The sequence below is a fragment of the Monodon monoceros genome, unplaced genomic scaffold (assembly GCF_005190385.1).
Source record: "Monodon monoceros isolate NGI ecotype Baffin Bay Population unplaced genomic scaffold, NGI_Narwhal_1 Super_Scaffold_19, whole genome shotgun sequence".
Taxonomy (NCBI): Eukaryota; Metazoa; Chordata; class Mammalia; order Artiodactyla; family Monodontidae; genus Monodon; species Monodon monoceros.
In genome coordinates this window covers 57,187,855-57,199,012 of record NW_021703775.1, presented here as the reverse complement: position 1 = coordinate 57,199,012, position 11,158 = coordinate 57,187,855, and the positions used below count along the sequence as shown (strand labels likewise).

Here is an 11,158-nt window from a genome sequence, read left to right as displayed (position 1 = left end):
ATCTTCCCAGACCAGGGATCGAACCCGTGTCCCCTGTATTGGCAGGCGGATTCCTAACCACTGCGCCACCAGGGAAGTCCTAAGAAAGGCAATTATTAAGCTAATTTCTATAAACATAACTCAAACAAATAAAGGCCTCAGGTAAAAGCTCACCTTGAAAATAGCCAAAAGAGGTGTAGGCCTCAGTGGCTGATGCAAATTGGCTTGGTTGATGCAAATACAGACTACAGGTGAATCATCCCTATTTGTTTATTAAACCTGGAAAGGCAATAGAAGATTTTGGCTCTGGTTTTACGTTTGTCTATGAGACTGATTATTGTTAAGCAAAAATTATAGAAACTGGTCATTGTGTGGTAAGTTGTGCATTTTAGAGCTCTTCAAGAACATCATGGTCACCTGGACAGTCTTCCACATTTTACAGCTGAAGAAGCCGAGGTCTGAGGTGTGTGGTTTGGGGCTGACTCCCTGGTGTTTTGGCTCCCTGCCCTGTACTCTTCCCACCCAGCTACCAAAGGACAGGAATGAGCAACATTCAAAGGAAGACACACAAGTGGCAATAACATATATGAAAAGCTCATAATTAAAGGAAATACACATTAAAAACATACGATATCGGGACTTCCCTGGTGGTCCAGTGGGTAAGACTCCACACTCCCAATGCAGGGGGTCCAAGTTCGATCCCTGGACGGGGAACTAGATCCTGCATGCATGCCACAACTAAGAAGTCTGCATGCCGCAGTGAAGATCCTGAGTGCCGCAACTATGAAGATCCTGAGTGCCGCGACTAAGACCTGGCACAGCCAAAATAAATAAATATTTTCAAAAAATATAGGATATCATTTTTCATTTAACAAATTGGTAAAGATACAAATTTATAACAAGTTTTTTTGAGACTTTTGGGAAATGGACACATAAGCACTCAGCTGACGGATGCCTGAAATCTCACAAGTAGAGATCTGTTCCTTCGGCTTAAAGTTTTGCCTTGTTAAACATTAAAAAAGAAGTAAAATATATGCTTTACTAATCAGTGACATCCCAAGAAGAATGACTGCTTCGGCTCCTTTCCTGGGAACAGGGTTTCATTAGGGTAAATGGGAAAGCAAAATGCCATGGGTCCCTGGTGCCTTATGAGTGCGAACCTGACTGTGTGCAAAAGGTCTAGAGACAGAGGCAAATGGCCTTTCTCACAGTTTACAGATGGCTGCCTCTGATAAGGATTTGAGTCCTTGAGGGGATAGGTTCAAGATGTTAGATTCCCTTGAGGAAAACTCTCCTCAAGAAAAATGTTTGATCTCTTTCTTTCACTCTTTATGGTTGGCATTTTGGTTTGGGGTTTATTTGGGAGCCTTCTTTCTTTTGCCTTTTTTAATTGAATATACAGAGAGGTTCTGTTTCTTAGAGATGACCACTAGAAGCTGAAGATGAACGGTGAAGTTATCACTTCTAAAGTTCCTTTCTTACCCAAGACCTGCGAAAGGAAGACTCTGGTAGGCCCAAGACAATGCTGCTAGATATTGGGTACCTTCTGGCCACATATCCAAATGGCAAAAAATGGGAAGCAAAAAGGCTTATGTCTCAGTTCCTTCAGATTTATGATCCTTGGTTAATATTTTTATATAAACCTTGCCTCATTCCAAAATGGGTCTGAGGCAGCATGAAAACTACTAACTACTAAATTCAACCCAGGACACTCACTTGCGGAGTAGAGTTTGCCAAAGGTCTATGGGTTTTGAGGTTTTTGATGCTTAGATTCTTGCATTATGTTATTTCATAGCAGGATAAACCAACTAAGTTTATTACTATTATAAGCCCTTTTATATTTGCATGATATTTTATTGTTTACAAAGGACTTTAAAATCCTGTTTCACTTGACTCTCCCAACAATCTTGCAAGCTAAGGAGGAAGGGTCTTATCAGTTGGCAGATGAGAAAACTGAAAATGAGCAACTTCGAACCTCGAAGTTGCTAAGTGGCAGGTAGAACTAAGGTTTAAGCCCAGCCTCTGATCCCAAGCCCCTTGTTCCTTCCACTCTCTCACATTGCCTCTCAATAAAAGCAAAGGGAAAAAAATCGTTTGTCATTCCAATGAGGATGATGAATCCCTACCAACTTCGTTGCATGAAATTAACCCCCTTTAAAGTGTTTCCCAGCTCTTACTGCCTCAGGCAAGTCCCTGAATAGGTTTCTCTTGTCGTCTTCTGCTCTAGTCAAATCTTCAAGCAACCACCCTGCCCCTTTGGCATCACAGCCCCCTTGCTGAGCTCATTACTCCACAGGCATCATCTGGTCTCTGCTGTGACCACAGTAGCAGAGCAAGCTGGTTGCCCATCAAGATCTAAGTACCCTCTTTTCCACAGAAAAGAGATGCAGCCTGGACATGTCTGCCCAGAGAGCACACTGCCCAGCCTCCCTTCCTCCTAGGTGTGCTGACGAAGCTCCAACCAATAGAACAAGAGTAAGGGTGATGTGGGGAAGTTCCATCTCCCTTACTTAGGAGGAAATTCCTGGCACTGGACTTTTCCTCCTCACCATTCCTTTTGGCTTAATTGGTGATGACTAGACTGACCTTGAAAGCTACATGTAAAGGATGGCAGAGCCCCCATCAACACGGGTCCCTGAGTGCCTGTGTGGAGCAGAGATGTCCGCTAATCTGGAACTGCCACCTTGGACTGTTATGTGACAGAGAGGTCAACTTAAATGTAGTTTGAACCACTGGATTTTGGAGTCTCTCTTTACAGATGTTAGGTTTTTACTCCAATACAGTTACTTTGGCTATTATCCCTTGACTGTTCTTTCCTTAGCTGCTCCATCACATCTATATGAAAGTTCTCTAATTTTTCACTGTACATCAATACCAGGCTACAATCTTTAATGAAACATTACAGACAATCTGGGGACAAAGGAAGGAAATTGCTCTGAGGCAGCAGCCTAGCAGATAAGTCTGCAGTGCCCATACCAGGCCCACTTTGCTTTGCTTCATTGCTGGCCTGCTTTACCCCTTCTACGGCTCCACCCTATAATGAAAGCACTTTGGGCCTTTCTTTATCTGATGTAAAGATGGTCAATAGTGGAATATCAATTTCCTCTATGGGAAATCTTCTTCCCCCCAAACAGAGAGCAAAAGCCAATGGCAAATACATGTGATGTCAGCATATTTCTCAATGTCTGAGTTATTTAGTCATAAATTACACCTAGGCACCAAAAGCCCTTGTTAGCCTAAACCAAGTTCTGTCTATTCTTTTTCAGTCTCTCTCCCCTAAGAGTTCAAAACATTCTGAGGTTCAATCTCACATCAAGTTACCTTGTTACACTGTGTTTTGACATTTTGCCTTTTCTGAATTCGGAAAATATTTATTTCCATTTTGTGGATAATAAAATATACCCAGAACCACTTGGAGATAACTCTGCATAACTCTTGTGTTCTGTTTTTTGTAAGTTATCACACTTCTTTTGGCTCAAGCCCACCCCAAACCAAGAAATCCATCCATCATTCTAATACACTCCTTGTAAGCACTCTACACTTAAGTTCTGAATGGATAAAAAATATTTAATAATATTTTAATACAGGTTTAATAAAATTGAAGGGTAATGCCATCAGAAATGGGTAAAGATATCACTTTCTTTTCTAGATGGAGAAAACGCCTCAGGAGACAAACCCCAGGGCTGTTTCACTGCTCTCCGCTAACATTGGACTCATTGACACAATAGGCTAAAGAGAGAGAATTCAGGTCTGCTGAGGACAGGCTGACCCTAGAAAGACGAGAAGGGGTCCAGCTGCAAGACCCTTTTCTTGACCTCACCCATCAGACGATTACTCCTCTTTAGAAAGAGTGGGCGAGCTAAGGTGGAAGAAAAGGTGGAGGCTCATCCTCCACTCTCTCAAAAGATCATAGATGCTATTTGAGGGATCAAGAAAGGAACACAGGGAGAGGAAGAAAAAGGTTTCTTGAATAGTGGATATTTTCCCCCTTTTATCTTTTATATGACATTGTGCTTTTGAAGCAGAGAAACTGATAGACTTCAGGCTTTCTGCTTGAGTAGCTTCAAAGAAACCTGAAATAACAAAGAGAACTGGAGGGGAAGCCACAGCAGATGAGAGATTTCAACAGGTCTACAGAAGATGGCTAACGTATAAGGAGAGGCTAAATGATGAAATGTGGAAAGAGTTACAACGTGGAGTATGGACGAAGGGATACAGCTCTGGAGAAAGCGGATACGCCTTGAAGAACCTAGGCAAAGTGGCTTGGAAATGCCAGGTACAAAGAGGCAGTAAGATGGGGAACGGGAGAGACTGGTATTCATTCCCATCTGCACGTGGGGCAGCCAGCCCCGCCCACCTGCCTCCCTGAAGCCTCGCAGAAACACCTGGCAACAAGCGTTTATCACTCCCACCCAACCCTGACACAAAGCACAGGGGGTCCCTCTAATGCAATGGAACAAAGCCCCGCATGTCGGCATTTAGGAACTCCAGCCTGTTCCTCAGCTGCTCGCCTTCAAGGAAACCTGTCAATCAACACGCTTTGCCCACATATGGAAAGACATGAAAGAACAAGGAAGGAAGGGAGGGAGGGAGGGAGGTAGGGAGGAGGGGAGGAGGGGAGGAGGGGAGGATACAAGTCTGCACCTAGATTCAGCATTGTAAAAATTCTGAAGACTAAATGTAAAGAGAGGAGCACTAAAAACTTTGAGAAAACAGAGGAAACAGACTCACAAACAAAAGCAAAAACAGGTAATCTGTAGAGAAGTGAAAATCAAATTGATCAATTTGTCAGCATGATTGGATGCTAGAATACTATGAAACAATGCCTATAAAATTATGGGGGAAGGTATTTCTAATACAGAATTCTATGCATACTTAGCATATTAATCAAATGAAAGTAAAACTTTTTTTTTTTTTTTTTTTTGCATGCAACACTTAGGGAAAAAGGAAATGTAGTCATACCATTCTATTCAGATGTACAGTGAGCAGTATGGTATGGTCCTCCATGGTACTCCTGGTCAGATCGCCCCACCTTGAACTCCCACCCTCTCCGCAGCAGGTGTGGTGGATTAAAATTGCCACAGATCCCCCCCTTTCCCCCCCATCTTTCCTTCCCCTCCTTTCTTTCATTTAGAAAACATTGACTGCAGGTGGCCAGCAGAGTCAGGGCTGAGGACACAGCAGAAGAGGACTCGAAGGATTCCTCATCCCATTCAAAGTCCAAGTACGAGTTCTGGCAGTGGTCCCCAAGACCTGCCCTGACTGCCTACTGTTTTTGAACTTTTAGAATCAGTCTACAGAGAGGCATGGAAAACAAGTCTGATTGCAGAACACGGTAAATGTTATCAACCTCAACGTTACAAATTACAGCAGACAGAAGTTAGGTAGAGAGAGGCGAGATGATGTTGCAATAAACATCTCTCACCTTATGAACTGAGTGTAGTTGATTGATTAAAAAAATCAATTAAAGGTATGAAGGTATCCAGCAGAGGAACTAAATCGTGTTGTATCTATTTGGAAGGGAAGGATGGTGGAAATGAGGGATAAAAGGGATCAAAATCTTCAGTCAACAAACAGAAACAAAGTAATAATATTCAGCTTAATATCAATACTTTAATATTTAAGAATGCCAGATGCTATTAACTTTTATTACTACTTTATAAGTACACTTAACAAGGGCATGAATCCTATTAGCTGCTGTGTTCAGGCGTTGTGGTGTTCTTCTCCACAGGTGGCCCCCAGCCATGCTTCTGTGCTTTCCCTGCCATCCTGAACCTGGGCTGGCCCTGGGACTCACTTTAACCAGCAGAAAGTGGCAGAAGTGACAGCCTACCTGTTCTGGGCCTAAGCTTTAGGCAGGCCTACTAGCTTCTGCTCTTGCATATTTTGGAGGCCTGAGAAACGTGTAGAAGGCCTGCTGCCCTGCTGGAGGCGTTCTGTGGAGAGATCACCAGGAGAGAGAAAGGGCCTGGTGTTACAGGGGTAGAGAGAGAGGCCCACCTGGGCCCAGCCTCCCAGCCAGACATGTGAGTGGAGCCATTTGGAGGTTCCAGCCCCACAGCTATCTGACTGCAGCAGCATCAGAACCCCACTTGAGACCAGCGGAAATCACCATCCTGCTGGGCTCCAGCTTACCCACAGAATTGGGAGAGATAATAAAAGGGCTGTTTTCAGCCGCTAAGTTTTGGGGTGGTTTGTTAGGCAGCAAAAGATAACTGAGACAGACACATTTAATCTTCCTCTGTCAGGTCACCTGCTTCCTGCTCAAGTTCCAGAATATCAATCCCCAAATTCCAAGAACCGAAGAGAGGGTGGGGGTGAGGAGGAGAGATAGGAGGACAGAGGGGAGAGCAAGATGTACGGTTGCTGCATGGGGTGAGGTGGGAGAAAAAAGACCCCTGCGGGAGGGGAGTCAAAGGAGTTTTATGCCCGTGAATGTCCAGATTCAAATTTGAACTTCTTTTTTGTGCCACTGCTATAAATACCCCACCTCTGCCTTCTCATTTTCTTCCAATGCTTAGTAAAGACTATTACCCACAAATTGCTTTAGATGAGTCAAAGTTTTGCAAAACTTAAGGAGCTGAACTTATGTCTGGACACTTCCTAGAAGAAAGTTGAGAATTCCAAGGAGAAGGCTTATTCACCACCCCCTTTCCTGTGATTTGCTTGGCTCAGAGATCTGCCTTAAGCATCACATGGTGAGTACACGTGACCTGTACCATTTCTGAGCAGAAGATTCTAGAGGCACTGCGTTTCCCCCAGGCGTTTTGTTCCTGGGCCCTCAGCCATAACAAGGGCATAGCCCCTATGGGAGCCACTCCTTTAGCCTCGATCCCTGAACGAGAAGACACATGAGCCCATTCTCAATCCACCACCTGGAGAAGAGCTGCAGCAGCCACACTGCAGCCACGGACCAGTAACATGAGCAGGAAATAAAAATTTGGTGTTGTCAGCTACTAAGATTTTGAGGTTGTCACGCAGCCTAATCTAGTGAAAGCCAATTAATAGGAAGCCCAAACTCTAAAAGCTTCCAGAGGGGAAGAAAGAAATCTGGTAACTTACAAAGGGTCCAAGTCAGACAGTGTCAGACTTAAGACCAGCAAGGTAATGGAGCCCTGTCTTCATAGTTGTGAGAGGAAATTATTCTGACTCTAGAATCTATAATTGATAAAAACTATGAAGACGTACTCATATATGAAAGCACTTAAATCTTACCGTCCATGCGCTCCTTACGAAGCAAAACAAACCATATAATTACACATATATGTGTGTGTGTGTGTATATATATATATAGTATAAAATATAATGGAATAAATAAATATACACATCTGTATTATATTTTATCCTATCAAAGTAAAAAGAAACAGAACCTTTTTCTTGTTAGTGTGAGGGTGTAGCGAAATAAAATATGTAAGTTCATTCATTTCTGGAGAGTTTAGCAAAACATATCCAAAAGCCTAAAACTGTTCCCACCTTTGGATTCAGCAAGTTCACTTACAGTAATTTATTGGAAGGAAATTAGAATATAGGCAAAGATTTAGCTACTAAGGTGTGTGGCATGAAGTGTTATATATAACAGTGATAATTGGAAATAACCTAATGTATGTACTAGGCAGGCACTAACTATAACGTTGTAATTTTAAAAAATTAGTCCTTTAAATAATTCATGAGTGTCTTACAAAATTTTTTAAAAAGATATAAAAGGCTATACAGTAAAAAAAAAAAAATTAACCTTTTTCCACCCATGTCTTCTAGCCACTGAGTTTCCTTCTTGAAGGCAACTGATATCAGTTTCCCTTTCAATCCTTCCAGAGACAGTCTTCCATACATACATCACATATAATAATATATATGCATATACATTTTTTCTTTTATGGTAGCTTACTATCCACACTGCTCTGTCCTTGGCTTTTTATACTTAATTCTTTTTTTTTTTTTTTTTTTTTGCGGTACGCGGGCCTCTCACTGTTGCGGCCTCTCCCGCCGCGGAGCAAGGCTCCGGACGCGCAGGCTCAGCGGCCACGGCTCATGGGCCCAGCCGCTCCGCGGCACGTGGGATCCTCCCGGACCGCGGCACGAACCCATGTCCCCTGCATCGGCAGGCGGACTCTCAACCACTGTGCCACCAGGGAAGCCCTATACTTAATTCTTGCATATGATTGTTCAATATTAGCACATGGAGAACTACCTCATTCTTTCAAACACACAGAGTATTCCTTTGATGTGCACCTCTTAATTCATTTAGTCGTTTTGAGAAGATTGCACTTGTGGAAGATTTGTAGAAGAACATTTAATAACATAAATAGATGTTCATGATTTATTAAGGGGAAAAGATAAGGCAGCAGTTTACAAAGTGGTTGAGAGCTGTAGTAACCTGCAAGTCTACAAATAGCCTCTTCCGAATGCTCAGGACACATACACATATTCACATGAAAGCTTGGCGTTTGCCATTGCAAATTCCTGGAATAACACAACCATTGTGCCCTTTGTCCTACTGAGCTGGCCCTTGTAACCAGGGAAACAGCCCTGGTTCATGATCTAAAGAAATATTGGAGAGATAGTCCAGCTAAAGATAACAAACAGGGTTATATTGTCCTCTGGGTACTTGGTGATCTCTCTCTCTTTTTTTCCCAGTTTTATGATTTTGACAATCAGCAATTGGTTCTCATCCACGTTGTCTGTAGGTTTTTGAAAGTGGTGGCAGGTACACAGGTAACCACCGTATAGAGCTTGTTTGGTGCATCTTCATCCTCATTACATTTTCTGGACAACCAAACACAGATACCGTATGGAACATTTCTTATTCCTTTGGTCCAGACAGCTTTGCTGAGCCTGGTGTCAATGTGCACACCTGGATTTCCCACCTCTTTCGAGGCAATTTCCTAATCTCTTGGAGTGCCTGAGGGGCACTCTTCTTGAAGCCCACCCCATGATGTACCTGTGAACATTGATGGTGTATTCTCTGGTCACCACCTTGTTAATGGCAGAACAACCCTTCTTATCCTCTCCACCCTTCTTTGTGGGAGCCATTTTGCTGAGACCAGGTTGGAACTGCTTGATAATCTTAACACAGTTTTCTTTTCCATGCTCATTTGTGATGTCAGCCAGCACTGAAGTAGGAGTACCCCAACCCCTGCTGCTTGAAGTCAACACAGGAGTGGACCTCACCACCACCTCCTTTTGCTCACTAATAATTGAGTTAGAAATATATCAGAGAAATGGACTAATCAATAAGAGTGACCAGAGGCCTTTCAGTTCTGCAGAAACTAAAAAAAACAAGCCTGGGACTTCCCTGGCTGTCCAGTGGCTAAGACTCTGAGCTCCCAATGCAGGGGGCCCAGGTTTGATCCCTGGTCAGGGAACTAGATCCTTCATGCTGCAACTAAAGATCCCGCATGCCGCAACTAAGACCCAGCACAGCCAAATAAATAAATAAATTCTTAAATATTAAAAAAAAAAAACAACCCTAACAGGAAAACTAGTTGTGTCCCTGGGAGCAAGCCCTAGAGATCAGCCTGCCCTGCCTCATCTGAGTTTTTCCTTTTGGTCACACTCTGGCTGGACACTGGATCCTTAACTGGGAAGCAAGAACAGAAAAAGAGGAGACTGGGACTTCTGTGGAGGTCCAGTGGTTAAGACTCCATGCTTCCACTGCAGGGGGCATGGGCTCGATCCCTGGTAGGGAACTAAGATCCCACATGCTGCATGCTGCAGCCAAAATAGTAATAATAATAATAATTTTTTTAAAAAAAAAGAAAGAGAGGAGACTGGTTCAGACCCTGATAGTTTGAACAGCCTGCCAGAGCTGGAACCTTATTTCTGCTATGCACAAGTGGTGTTTGTATTGAAACAAGCATCCTTTTCTTTAAAAAAAAAAATTTTATTTTGGAGTAATTCTAGATTTATGAAGAGTTGCAGAGATATGGCTGATGTTTCCCCTAATGTTAACACTTACATTATCATATTACACTTGTGAAAACTCAGAAACCAACATTGGTACATTACTCTAAACTAAATTCCAGGTTTTATTTGGATTTCACTAGTTTTTCCACACATGTCCTTTTTCTGTTCCAGTATCCTGTCTGGTATCCCACATTGCATTTGGTTGCCATATCTCCTTGGCCTCCTCTGATCTGAGACAATTTCTTAGTTTTTGTCTCTCACGACCATGACAGTTCTGAGGAGTATAGGTCAGGTATTTTGTAGACTGTCCCTCAGTTTGGGTTTCTCTGATGTTTTTTTCTCATGACTCTACTGGGGTTGCGGGAAGAATACCAGAGGGGAAGGACCCTTCTCTTCGCACCAGATCAGGGGGTCCATGTCATCACCATGACGACTGATCCCTGGTGATGTAAACATGGATCACACGGGTAGGTGGGCTCTGCCAGGTCCCTCTACTCTGAAGTCACTATATGTTCCCTTTTCATGCTCTATTCTTTGGAACAGAGTCACTAAGTGCAACCCACACTCAAGGGGAGGGGAACTGAGCTCCATCTCTTGGAGGGAACAGTATCTACGTCCCTCCCTCCCTATTTGTTTTTTTGTTCATCCACTCATTTATACACAAGCATCTTTTAAACTCAAAATAATATATACTCTTATTTCAGTAAAAGGGTTAGGTCAGTACTTATGCTTTTAGCAAAGTTGGCCATCCCCCATGACAGGGAATATGAAACCTTCTAGGGGTTCCTAATGGACATAAGAACAAGGAATCTTTAAAAAAACTGAAAGTTTAATCTCAGCTCTGCCACATATTAACCATATAACCTAAGGCAAGTTTCTTAATCCCTCTACTCAGATTTCCTTTTTAAAATATAGACATATTAACTACTAAAAGTACTCTTATATAAAGGCATAAGGAGTCAATGAGATAATTCACTTTGAACACATAGCACAGAGTCTAATAGTTAATGCTTAATAAGTATTAGCTGCCATTTATTACATGATTTACTTTTATTAAGAAGTAAATATGGGGCTTCCCTGGTGGCGCAGTGGTTGAGAGTCCGCCTGCCGATGCAGGGGACACGGGTTCGTGCCCCGGTCCGGGAAGATCCCACATGCCGCGGAGCGGCTGGGCCCGTGAGCCACGGCCGCTGAGCCTGCGCGTCCGGAGCCTGTGCTCCGCAACGGGAGAGGCCACAACAGTGAGAGGTCCGCGTACCGCAAAAAAAAAAAAAAA

General features: G+C 43.1%; 1 pseudogene; it reads right to left on the bottom strand.

Annotated features, from left to right (window-relative positions):
* Nucleotides 1–8,630: 8,630 nt before the first annotated feature.
* LOC114900473 lies at nucleotides 8,631–9,009 on the bottom strand (annotated as a pseudogene).
* Nucleotides 9,010–11,158: the final 2,149 nt, after the last annotated feature.